The sequence below is a fragment of the Oryza sativa genome, chromosome 4, assembly GCF_034140825.1.
Source record: "Oryza sativa Japonica Group chromosome 4, ASM3414082v1".
Classification (NCBI taxonomy): Eukaryota; Viridiplantae; Streptophyta; class Magnoliopsida; order Poales; family Poaceae; genus Oryza; species Oryza sativa.
Genome location: NC_089038.1, coordinates 6639780 through 6653869, shown reverse-complemented (window position 1 = coordinate 6653869; position 14090 = coordinate 6639780). Strand labels below are relative to the sequence as shown.

Sequence of the window (14090 nt, the reverse complement as noted above, 5' to 3'; positions counted from 1 at the left end):
GGCACGGGTCCTTCAGATCCGGCGGAGGCTGGCTACAAGATCACTGTATCCGGCTTCAACGGGTGGCGGCAGGAAGCCCAGATAAACGGATGACTCCTTCGAGCCACCGTGCAGCGGCCATCCATGGTAGCATGCTAGGAGTGAGGATGAAGACGGGGTGATTTTTTATTTTTTTATTGTGAATATTCACCTTTTTTTTAAACCTGAATTTTCACGTGCCGTTACAGATAACTTTCATCTGTAATGGCACTTTAGTCGTTACAGATGCGTCTCCATATCTGTAACTGTTAGGTTAGGTTGTAACAGTTGGTTTAACCGTTATAAATGTGAGTTATCAGCCATTACGGCTGTAGTGTTCTGTGCTAGTGTTAATTACAACATTCATTGCAAAAGACCATTAATTACAACTTTGTATTATTAATTCATAATTCCGGAATGAAGTTTATAAAATTTTTAATTGTGGCCCTACATGGATACAACTTTTGTTAATTAATTTGAAATTTAGGACTGACAATTATTTTTCAGTCAAAGATATTTGCAATGTGATGTTTTATTGAACATCAACTCTCAATAAATTCACTCAGACTGCTTACTACGATCAACCTAATCAACAACTGGATTTTTCGGATAAAGTGGAAGCTCACTCAGAATACATTATAGGATACAAATTCATTATAAATAATGTTTAATTTACAATTTATCATTTCGTTAAAACGATGATCGTAAGTTATTCATCTTTGTTAACATACATACTCTTCTGCGTATAAGAAATCTAACAACAAATGCAAAGTCACGTACTCCCACTCCCCAACATTTCCCTTTCTGTTTTACTCATATATTTTCTCCATCTAATATGGTCATATTTATCTTATTTTACCGTAATGCGATAAGTCAGCAGATGCGATGTCTAGCATATAGGTTGTTGTGATTTGTGGTAGCTAGCCCACGGGCCATGGATGTCCAGCATATGCTTAGGTTGTTGTGATTTGTGGTAGCTAGCCAATAGTGTCAGTTCTGTTGGCTTGTTGCCATCTGGACAGTAGTAGCCTCATTAATGTTAGCAAAAACTGGTTCCTTAGATTATGTACACCTGCAACATCACACTCGTACACTTATGAATTCATCATCTAACACATGCTTAAATTGATATGAAACCAGCTATACCTTGTTGATTTTATTTTCCAAATATCTGATTGGCCGTGGAATCATTAAAATGATAGACGGCAAATCAGTGCAAGATACATTCCTAGAAAAAGGGTTTTTTATGGCGTTACCATTTTATTTTTCTGACGGATTAAATAAATAAATATTTATATAAATATATTAGAGGGATTCTGGTCACAAACCGCCAACGAAAATCGATCTTCATCCGCCAACAGAAAGAGTTATTTCTACTAGCGGACATCTTAAGTGACGGCCTGCGAAAATCTATCTTCGCTGGTGCACCTAAAGAGCACCGACAGTGAAAAAAATCACGACATTAAATAGCAGAGTAAGTCATGCGCGCCAATCACCCAGTCTCCTCCCCAACTCTTCCCTTCCTTAATTTCCTCCGAATCTTTCCTTCCTCTCCTCTCTCCATTCTTGATGGTCCGATGCGGCGGTGGCGGTGAAGTGTAGTGCGGTGGTGGTGGTGAAGCGAAGGGCGGTGGTGAAGGGGAGTGCCTCCTCCGCCCTCAAATCCTACTCGAGGCGAGCTCATCTTCCATGGCGATGAAGAGAAGGACGACGATGGTGGCGGTGGGTTGTGGTAGTGGAGGAGGCGGAGGCCGTCCGATCCGGTGGCAGCGGGCTCATTAACGTCGGTGAAGGGGAGGGCCGCCTCCATCCTCAAACCCTACTCGAGGCGAGCCAGCGATAAAGAGGAGGATAACTGTGGTGGCAGATCTAGTGGCGGCGTGCATCGAGAGCTCCAGATCCGGTGGTGGCTGTCTTCGATAGCATTAGATCCGGTGGCAGCGGTGGTTGGTGGTGGGGAGAACAAGACTCGGCTCCTTCCTCCTCTCAACGGCTCGGCTGAGGACGGCGGGAAGGGCAGCAATGACCTCGGTGGCTTCCACCTCTTCGGCGACGCCGCCGTCGATGGCATCGACTTCTCCACGGCGGTGGGAGGTACCGTGGGGGTGGATCCAGCGGTGGGCGATGCTCGGCTGGCTGGGGCGTGGGCGATCCTCGAGACAGTCAAGGAGGTGGATCCGGCGGTGGCTGGCACAACGATGACGACGGACGGGCTCCTCCAACTCCCTCCCCTCTCCCAGATCCGACAGGCGGCGGGTCGGGGCCACCTGGTGGTTGCGGCTCGGCTCGAGCATGGGCTTCGGTGGGGCAGCGATGATGGCAACCACGGCAGCCATGGTGACGTCTGCATCGAGCTCCCTCAATCACCGACGCAGCTACATGATGGCAACCGGCGACTTGAGGATTAGGGATTTCTGATTTGAATTTTTGATTCTGTGCAAGCTGTTTTTGACTGGATTTTCAATTTCTTTTTGCTCCAAAAAATATTTCGCTGGGGGTATCTTAATAGTGCCGCTAGCGAAATCCTATTTTCGCTGGTGGTTGTCTTAGCTTGGCCACCGACTGCCCGGTAGCATAAATGCCTTATTTTCACTGGCCTTAGGTCACAGGTGGTATAGCCGCCAACGAAATCTCATTTGGACCGTCAGCGAAAATTGTTTGTGTAGTAGTGATATATCGTGGTAGAAATTCTTAAATTTGGAATATTATTGTGGCCATGAAATCATTAAAATGATAAAAATCCTAGAAATCAGTGTAGAACTCGTTATATTTGGTAGGACTCCTTAAATTTTGAGAATCAGTACACCGAGTACGATAGAAGCTGCTACCAGTGCCAATTGGCCGAATATCACTAGCCCCATCAGACAACAGGGGATGAAATATCGGGCCTATTTAGATCCCCTGACAAAAATTTTTACACTATCACATCGAATGTTTAGACACATACATAGAGTATTAAATATAAAAAAAACTAATTACACAGATTGCGTGTAAATTACGAGACGAATCTTTTAAGCCTAATTGCTCCATGATTTGACAATATGGTGCTACAGTAAGCATTTGCTAACTGATTAATTAGGCTTAATAAAATTCGTCTCGCAGCTTACAGACGAAATCTGTAATTTGTTTTATTATTAGTCTATATTTAATACTTTAAATGTGTGTCTGTATATCTGATGTGACACGATAGAAACTTTTTATCAGCCATCGTGTCAATGTTGTTGCCAACTTGCCATCTCTATGCACAGTACAGCATTTACTCCCAGGAAATCTCCATACGTGAAAAATACAGTGCGGAAATAGAAAGCCGGCCCGACACTGCCCATGATGAGACAGTGAGATTCACGAGTTACGAGTATCACTCACCCTGTAGTCACTACACTGGCCAAGGTCACCTGTGACGGACCTAAACCCTCATCTTTGACGGCTTCGCGCATGGTCAGTGATCAGTGGTCACTGGTGAGTCCAGTCACCTTTGACGGGTGGCCGGCCGTCACAGGTGACACCCACCTCTGACGGGCAAGTTACTAGAAGGCCGTCAGAGGTGTTGGTCTCCGCTAGCCTTGAGCGAGTTAGGACCCGTCACAGGTGACTCATCTCTGACGGCCCTTTAAATAAAGGCCGTCAGAGGTTGAGGTCTCCGTAGTTAGAAGCTGTCACAGGTGATCTACCTGTGACGGCCCCAAAAGTAAAGGCCCGTCACAGGTAGGTCACATCTGACGGGCCTTTATTTGCTAGTCCATCACAGGTTATGTTACCTTTGACGGATTTTTGTTCCGACCCGTCACTGATGAGTTAATTCCAGAAAAAAAATAAATGCTAAATATTGGCTAGCCTCAGGATTTGCTAGCCATGCCCTCTGAAAAATAGAAACATCACAGATATATTCCAGTCACAGATCCATCACAGATACATCACCCCCCCAATATAACATCACAGATCCCCAACAACACATATATGCAGTTCAAATGCCACAATTTTGCACAGCAAATTCACACCCCTTGAAAGCCACAATTTCGGTCGTTGCTCATAGAACCGCATATATACTTACCAAATGGATTAAAGCCATAATGTCATCGACCTACACAACCTGTCAATAAGGAAAAAAAAAGGAGAAAACAGATGAATAGTACAACATAAATCGTAGTTGATCAAATGTGATGACAATTTAGTAAAGTACCATAAATATTGCACATATGAAAGTAAATTACATTGCACTCTATAAAAACATAATTTTTTACATCGCCAGAAATTATAAAAACATCTTTTTTACATCACAATAAATTATCTAGCCAAGTTCATGAGTCTATTTGGCATGAAAACGTCCTTTCTTGTTCATTATTTCTGCAAGAATAAAGGCGCACAATTCGCCTCTGATAGCGGGGGGGTTGATGGGTGAGATCTTGAAGCCAGCTCTACCTTTCTGTTTAATAAATAAGAGGTTAATTAGCACGTTTTGAATAGCAATGTAGATATTGAAATGAGCTTATTCGCCATTAGCAACAACCTCAGGGTCGAAATCTTTCACCTCTCTTAGAAGTGTTGACATGTTGTGGCACACGTGGAAACCACATTGGTCTCCGATCTGTTGTGCGCATGCAAACTTGGTGTCATGATAAAGTTCATTCTTGCCCTCCTTGTGCCTACCACCCTTTTCCACATATGGGCCCCAAGCCATATTTAAGGCCTTGGTGATTTCACTGAAATCATAATCTTTGGACTTATTGGAGTTAAGGTAGGTAACCCGACTCCACTTAGGTACGATGACTAGGAGAATCCAATGTCGCCTGCGCAGTGGTTATGTAGCGTTAGTACTAATAACCTTAACTTCAAAAACAATATACACGAAGGGTATTGTCCTCTTACTCTTGGTTGTGTGCGCACATGATGTACTCCTTGTCTTGATGGGCCCATAAACACCGGTTGACATAGTCAACCACCTCAGTGAAGCTCTGTCGTAAATTAACCTCATTCACCATGGATGGATCAAGGAACCCAACCTGATTACCATGGCGACGACTCTCGATCCAACACAACCTTAAAATATGTACGTATTAGAACTAATTTAATTAGGAGATATAGTCCAGTCATATCACAAGTATAGAAGGTATGCACTTACAAGGAGTAGCATTTTAGAAGACCAGTGTCCAACTTCCGGATCCTGAAAAGGTCGAAGAGGTCATCAAAGCCTATAGTTATATAGGCAGGCGACGATAGGAACGGCTGGTGGTCGTGATGTCCAACTATGGATGACTCCCTCATTTTCCGCTTGGCATTGCTTAGCTCCATGTATTGCTTATGTAGCTCTCGGCAAGCAATACCCATCACAGCTAACACATTGTCCTCCACCAATGGCATGCCTAGCTCAAATTGGGCTGGCGCCCTCACGACCTTCCCCGATTTGCTCACCGGCATCGACGTCGCAGCCTTGCCCCTTTTTGGCTCCGGCGCCAACTCCCCGACCTTCCCCTTGCCGCGTTCACGCTTCTGGCCCTTGACAAGTGGTGGGGAGCTATCGGCCTTTCTTGTGGTCTTTATTGGAGCCAAGCTTTGAGCTATATCTACCAAGTCCATATCAGCTCCACCGGGAGAATGAGGTACTGACAATGCCGGTCCACGGGGAGCCTCAATTGATAGCTTAGACTTGGGAGGTGTAAGCTCCGTCGGTCGACTTGGACGAGGAGTCATCTTCACAACTATGTCTTCTTTGGGCCATTATATGAACGTCTTGCGCGCATCGCCCAAAGTCATGATTTCATCATTTGGGGGCACGGGCAGCGGATAGCCTGACCAGGTGTTCTTTACTGTATCGATGGACACCTTGGCATACCCAGCTAGCAGGTCTGCGCCGTGGACCTTGTCTGTAACCGAGGGCTTGAAAGCCATGCCCTCAGCGACTTCAGGAGCGAAAGTTGGGTGGACTCTCGCTAGTAGGACACACTGTGCTGCGCCCTGCATAAGGTGAAAGTTTGAATTTAATATTGGAATGTGTACATGTCTTTTATTAGATATGGATCGGATAACAACAATTACCTCGATGTGGTCCACTGCAGCTAGTGGTGCGATCGGGAGACCAGGGGCCGGCACCTCTGTGGATGCACAACTACTCCTATGCTGTGACGGACTCGCGTCGTGTTGTACACGAGGAGTTGGTTGCACATCAGGTGTTGTGACTCGGGGTATATTCATGTCGGCGAGGACCTTGTTAACCCTTTCTTCCACCCTTGCATTCATGCTAGCTTCTAGTTCTTGAATGACCTCAACCTTAAGTTCGGCCTTCAAACGAGCGTCCCTCTCTTCCTTGGAGACTTTCCGTTTCCTGTATTGGGATCTGTACTGAGGGAGTCCATGCTTCCAGGGCACATCGCTACCAATTCCCCGAGTTCGGCCAGGATGTTCTTTGGTTCCGAGCGCCTTTGTGAGGATGTCATCTTCGCGCCTCTTCGGCGTGGACTCAACCTCGCTTTGTAAAGCTTGTTCAGTAACCAAGCATAACTAGAAAAGAAGATAGTCGTTTATACGAACTTGTACTTTATACGAACGGAAATTAGTTAGGTTAAGTAGTGAACTCACCAGTTCCTGATAGACGACGGCATCACTTTTGTTCTCAAATGTGACAGAGCCGTCCGGGTTGACCTTACCCCTTGCCCGCGCCCAGTTGCGAGCTCTTTGTTCAGGGATGTCTGAAAACGGGGCAGGGACATTCGCTGCTGCAGCGGCTGCATCTTCTTGGGCCCATATTGCCTCCTTGCCGATGTACCCTGCGGTGCCCAGCCGATGCGGGTGCTCATTCCGCTGTTGCAGTAGGCGATGTGCCTCGCTTGATTCCCTAAACTCTTGGGTGGTCTTGAGAGAGCAGAATTCCTCCCAAACCGCTTCGGTTATTTGAGGGTATTCATCGAACGGCGTATGATTGCCGGGCGGGTTGACAAACTCGGTGAAGAGCTTCGACTTCCAATTCTTCCAAGCTTTGCCCATCTTTTGGAATGCCTTCCGCTTGAGCCTATCCTTTGCTTCGGCTGGAAATGTGAACCATTTCTCCATTGCCGTCCAAGCTCGCTCTTTCTCGGCTTCTGTGACCTTCCCGATATCTTTATGGAGGATCCCGAAGTTCTCACGTGCCGCTATCCCGCAGCAGTTAGACCATCTTCCAATGACAGTCCTGGGCGCCGTGGGCCTACCACTAGCGTCAACCTCTCTTATAACTTGCACTGTGGTCGGCCATATATTTTGTGACCGCGGATTTCTACTAGACCTACTTGCACTTGTCCCGCCCGACATCGACGTATGTTGTTCATGCGGCAATTCTGCAGCACAAACAGAAGGCAATATTTGCTAAGGGGTGCTAGCTAAAATTTATGTGGTCATGTGGTGAAAATTTATCCTATAAATTACCATGAATTTCGGGTTGTTGGACCGCCGTTGTCGCGGGATGACCTTCGGCAACTGCCTCTGTGGCTGGGTTTGCTTCTTCCTGGATCCTCGCAGGTGTTGGGGAGGGCGGGTTTGCGCCGGGCGTTGACATGGTTTAACTTTCGCGAAAAAGATTATAAATTTCCTACCATTAGACTAAATAGCATTAGATCCAATGTAATACGGGGTATACTATGAAAGATATGGCCTCAGTTTTGCTGAGAAATATGCATCAATTACAATCATTTGCATGAAGGGATAAAAAGAGGAAATCATAACATCAAAAGAGCAAGTGCAGAAAATCTGTTCTTATGCATAAAAAAAGAACAAGTGTAGAGGTATATAACCACTGAATCAATCATGCAAATTTAAAAAACAGCAGCAGCAAGGGTACAGAATTTGCATGATTGACATAAAACAGCAGCAGGAGGAGTATATATGCCACAGGGGTATCAACAGCATGGGTATATAAATGAACAAGTGTAGGGGCAAAAAAATGAACAAGTGTAGATAATATGTTCTTATTGAGCAATTCATCACTGGCCATTTAATAAGGAACACATTGGGCAGCAGCAGCAAGGGTATATAAATCATCAAAGAATGACAGAAAACAAGTGTATATAGTCTCCTCTTATCAATCCAGAAAAAAGAGCAAGTGCAGAAAATCTGTTCTTATGCATAAAAAAAGAACAAGTGTAGATAATTTGTTCTTATTGAGCAATTCATCACTGGCCATTTAACAAGGAACACATTGGGCAGCAGCAACAGGGGCAAAGATACTCCACAGGGGCAGCAACAATAGGGGTGTATTAACAAGTAGCCCACAATAACAGCAGTGGCAGGGGTGTATTAACATAAAACATCACTAGCCATTTATCTAGTTAAAATCATGCAAAATTCAACCAATGCAGCAAAATTAATCCTAAAATCATCTAATACAAAAAGACTAATTCATCTAATACTGCATATATTTCATCCACAAATAGTCCAAATTCATCACCTCATATATTTCACATCTCAAATATGCATATATTTCATCAAAAAAAAGGAGACAGTACTACTAACTTCATGTAAACAGCAATTCATCCATTCAATTCAATCAAGTGTAGATAATAAAACAGCCCACAATCATTTATGTGGCAGCAGCAGCAAGGGTATATAAATCATGTATATAAACAACAATTCATGCAATTCACCTATTCATAGACAAAAAGGGTATATAAATCCACAAGTTTAGATAATCTGCAAAGTTCCTTAATCATCAAAGAATAACAGAAAACAAAATGCATGGAGAATTTTGGTGTCTAGGTCGGTTCCGTCCATGGACTACACTGACCAATCCACCAAAATTCCCCATGCATTTTGTATTATGTGATGGTTTGATAACCTCGGAACAACATTAAATCTGCGGCCAATCAATCAATTCTTCCATTTGAACTAAATTTCAAACCCTAAACCTAATAAAGTTCCTTAATTATCAAAGAATCAATTCTTCCATTCATGGGCATCAGAGAGAGAGGGGTACCTGGAGAGGAGACGACGAGCAGAGGAGGCGGCACACGGCGACGACGAGTCCCGGTCGAGAGGAGGAGGCGGCGGAGAGGAGATCCCGGTGGCGGCGACGACGGTCCTGGCGTGGCGACTGAGAGGAGGTCCCGGCGGCCGTCGAGAGAGTGAGTGAGGCGGCAGCGGTGGAGAGGTCGAGGCGGCGGTGGGGAGGGCGGCGTAGAGGGCGGAGATGGCGGTAGAGAGGGCGGCGGAGATGGCGGCGGAGAGGTCGATGGAGATGGACGGCGGCGGTCGAGAGGCGGCGGCGGTGGAGAGGGCGGCAGAGAGGTCGAGGCGGCGGTGGGGAGGGCGGCGTAGAGGGCGGCGGCAGAGATGGTGGCGGAGAGGTCGAGGTCGAGGCGGTGGAGAGGAGGGCGTAGAGGGTGGCGGAGAGGGCGGCGGATTTGGCGGCGGCGAGGACGGCGGTGGAGAGGTCGAGGCGGCGGTGGAGAGGAGGGCGTAGAGGGCGGCAGAGAGGTCGAGAGAGGCGAGGCGGCGGTCGAGAGAGTGAGTGAGTGAGAGTGGGCACCGGATCTGGATCGATCTAGAAGATGTCCAACCCTAGGTCAACCCTAGTCAAACTCACCTGTGACGGGCTCCAACTATGTGGCCTCACCTGTGACGGGCGCCAACCGTGGAGCCGTCACAGGTAAGACCACCTGTGACGGGCCCAACACTCTGGGCCGTCACAGGTGAGGTCACCTGTGACGGCCCTACAGATAGAGCCCGTCACAGGTGAGTTTGCCTAGAGCAATTTTATTTTATTTTATTTCACTTAGTTCTTTTATTTTCCTTAACATATTTTCACATACACTACATATTTTTTTATACTTAATTATTTTATTTCACTAACAGTAGTAATTGCACTTCATTATTATACTACTTTAATTATATTATTTCTAATGCTTATACTTGCTTAATTATTTTATTTCACTTCTAGTGGGTGCTTCACTTAATTATTTTATTTGACTATTTCATAAGCAATATACTATTGATCATTGCGAACATATTAGAGTCATACAGATAACAGACATGTAGACATAAACTACGTACATAAATTACAAAAATAATCCTTCCTCATGGTCGACACGTGCATATTGAACTTCATCTTCTTCCTCCTCCTCTTCTAGAGGTATTTCTTGACCTATGCCGTGGACGTGCTGGTTGTAATCATCCTCGTCTGCAATATTGTCTAATCCAACAATTCTCCTTTTCCCTTCACGAACAACATGTACTTTCTTGTTACACGGGTCAACTATGTAGAACACTTGAACAACTTGTTTGGCGAGAACGAACGGTTCATCCTTGTACGCGTTGTTAGCCAAGTTGACAGTGGTGAAACCTTCATTGTCAACTTTTACATTGCGAAGATCGACCCATCGACAACGAAACAACGGGACTTTGAACTTCAAGTAATCTAGCTCCAATATTTGCTCAACTCTACCATAGTATTGATCACGACGACCACTGTCACTAGCAGCCTCGATGCGTAACCCACTGTTCTGCACTGTGCATTTGCTATCTTGCTTGACCGTGTGAAAGGTGTATCCATTTATGTCATATCCTTGCCAGGTGGTGGCACTCCATTCAGGACCCTGTGACAACCACTGAAGTGTTTCACTAGGCAAGTTCTACAACCTGGCAATTCGGTTCTTTAGCCACTCGTTGAAAGAAGACATGTGCTTATTCCTGACCCAACTCTCTGATCGGCCTGGGTTCTCTTGTCGGATAACTGCAAGGTGTTCGTCAACGTACGGCACCACCTCAGTCATATGCTGTAGTACCGTGAAATGAGCTTTATCGTACACCTTCCGATCCAACCTAATAGTCTTTCTTCCAACAGTACCAACACCGTCAAGCCTCCCTTCGTGATGAGATCGTGGTAATCCAATTGAAGATGTTTCTGACATGTAGTCCACACAAAATTCGATGGCCTCTTCGGTGGTGTAACTCTCGATGATACTCCCCTCGGGGTGTGAACGGTTCCGTACATAACCCTTAAGGATCCCCAGGTACCTTTCGCAAGGATACATCTGCGTCATGAATGCTGGACCACAGCACTTTGTTTGCCTCACAAGGTGCACCGGAAGATGTTCCATTATGTCAAAGAAAGTTGGAGGAAAGTACATCTCAAGATGACATAGGGTTCTCACAAGTTATGCCTGTAGTTTATCTAGTCCCTCGGGATCAATGATCTTCTGGCCGATTGCATGGAAGAAGGAACACAACCGCTGGATCGGGTGTCGCACCTTAGGAGGCAAAATATTCCTTATTGCAACGGGCAACAGCTGTGTGATAAGAACGTGGCAATCATGCGACTTCATTCCAACCAACTTAAGATCTTGCAGTGAAACGAGCCTACTGATTCTTGATGAGTAACCAGATGGAACCTTTATACCACTCAAACATGTTAGCAAATCAATCTTCTCTTCTTTCGAGAGAGTGTAGCAGGCTGGAGGAAGGTAAACCCTGCCGGATTCCGTGGTTATGGGATGTAGCTCCGACCGAACACCCATATCTTCCAGATCTCGTCGGGCGTTGAGACCATCCTTTGTAGTACCTGGGTTAAGCAGTAATCCCATTAAACTCTCGCATACATTCTTCTCGACATGCATCAAATCTATGCAGTGGCGAACTTCAAGATCCTTCCAGTATGGTAGTCTCCAGAATATTGACTTCTTTTTCCACATGCTCCTCTCTTTTGTCTTTTGTTTTTCCACATGCTCCTCTGTTTTTTCCTTCGATGTGCTCCTCTCTTTTCGCTTTCCAACTTTCCTCTTTTTTCCAAACTCGTTGGTTATTCCCATCACTAAGTTGTGCACCTCTGTCCCTGTTAGCTCTGTCGGGGGTCCGGCTGTATCTCTGTGTCCATTGAAATTCTTTCTCATATTCCTATACGGGTGATACCTTGGGAGAAATCTCCTGTGACCCATGTAGACCGTCTTGTGTGAATGCTTCAACCATTTGCTTCTTGTTTCCTCCATACACTCCGAACACGCCCATTTCCCTTTCACAGTTTGGCCAGAAAGGTTGCCAAGGGCCGGATAATCGTTGATGGTACAAAACAGCATCGCATGGAGGTTGAAATACTCTTGTGCATATGCGTCCCATGTTCGTGTGCCCTCATTCCATAGCCTTTCGAAGTCATCGATTATCGGTTCAAGGAACACATCGATATCGTTGCCAGGTTGTCTCGGTCCTTGAATGAGCATGGCAAGCATAATGTACTTTCTTTTGAAACACAACCAGGGAGGAAGGTTATAGTTAACAAGCAGAACTGGCCATGTACTGTGACGACTGCTCAAATCACCGAAAGGATTAATGCCGTCCGTACACATTGCGAAACGCATGTTTCTTGGGTCATTTGAGAATTCCTGGTAAATCCTATCGATTGTCCTCCACTGCACTGAATCTGCTGGGTGCCTCAGCATAGTATCGACTTTCCGTTCTTCGGCATGCCAGCGCACAAGCTTAGCTTGTTCCTTGTTCGCAAACATTCTCTTCATGCGCTCCGCAATTGGGAGATACCACACCACCTTTGCTGGGCCTCCCCTCTTTGACTTACTTCCTTCACCTTCACTCTTTGCTCGTTTGTATCTTGATCCCCCACAGATAGGGCAGACATCCAAGTCAGCGTATTCCTTGTAATACAAAATGCAGTCGTTCGGACATGCATGAATTCTTCTGACCTCCAGGCCCAACGGACATAATACTTGCTTCGCTTCATATGTCGTCTGAGGTAAATTGTTCCCCTCTGGCAACAGATCCTTTAACAGCTCAAGGAGTTCTGTAAAACTCTTGTCCGACCAGCCATTAATAGCCTTAAGCTTCATCAGTTCCAACACGCATGACAACTTGCTGTGCTTCGACTTGCATCCATCATACAACGGCATCTGGCAATCTTCCACCAACTTACTAAACTTCTCATAATCTCTGTCGTTGTCCTCTGCGTCTTCAATGTCATGCAACATTGTAGATAGACATTGAGTGTCCAAATCTATGGTCTCCACCTAAAGGAGAAGGTACGAACATGCCTTCTCGAGCTGCGGCGGTGTTCTCTACACCCTGATCCAACACTTCTTCAGCTGCGACATCAGGCGCCTCTTGCTCTCCATGCTTGGTCCAGCAGGTATATTTCTTCATGAATCCATTCATTATCAAATGAGCATGCACTTCATCCTTGTCTTCGATCATCTGTTCATTCTTACAGTCCCTACATGGGCACAACATGTGCATGCTCATCCTACTTTTTCTGTCATTATCCGCAAATGTGACAAATTCAGTGACCCCCTCTCTATACTCGGTAGACGAACGATGCGCATAGTACATCCATCTACGATCCATCTGAAATCAACAACATACGAAGAAAAATAAATGATGATCGATATGTTGAGAATGAATGGAGAATAATGTGTTTTTTACCTTGAATTTTAGTAAAAAATCGCCCCCCTTGCCCTCCCAACCGATTTGTGAACAGTACAATGGTCGGGATGGAAAGCAGTTGGCAGTTTGGGGGTATTTATAGACCCAACACACCTCAAACGGGTTAGATAAAAAAAAGCCCGTCAAAGGTATTGCTCATACCTTTGACGGGCTTCTATTCAACGGCCCGTCACTGGTATCCGCTCACCTGTGACGGGCCAGAAATGAAAGCCGTCACAGGTGGCGGCCCATCACCTCTGACGGCTTCTAATGTATCGGCCCGTCACAGGTGAGGGGATACCAGTGACGGGTTGGAAGAAAAACTCGTCACTGGTATACCTCTGACGGGTTTTCCTTTCGGCCCGTCACAGGTGAGGGGATACCTGTGACGGGCCGCGGCCAGATGCCTCACCGGTGACGGCATCCCGTATAACCCGTCAAAGGTAATGGTCAATACTGACCAATTCGTTTGCCCGTCACAGGTATCCCGTCAGAGGTGTGAGGATCTGGCGTAGTGAGTGTCAGCTAATAAAACCGACAGCGATAGCATTGCCGACAGTGGGGGAATCGCGATTTAGACATAGGAGAGAACTAAGGGTTGGAGAGAGTTTAATACACTGTTATTAGGTTAATTATCTAACTAGATGAAGTGACGTGCTTTCTACGGGAAGTATGTTAGATAAATAGAT

At 45.8% G+C, this 14090-nt stretch overlaps 1 long non-coding RNA gene across 1 annotated transcript; it reads right to left on the bottom strand.

The window, feature by feature from the left end:
- Window positions 1-4206: 4206 nt before the first annotated feature.
- Window positions 4207-5570, bottom strand: LOC136356288 (uncharacterized). The gene is made up of 4 exons (XR_010740996.1): window positions 5138-5570; window positions 4885-5055; window positions 4526-4805; window positions 4207-4441 (listed from the first exon to the last, which is right to left on the bottom strand). It is a non-coding gene; the product is annotated as an uncharacterized lncRNA (long non-coding RNA).
- Window positions 5571-14090: the final 8520 nt, after the last annotated feature.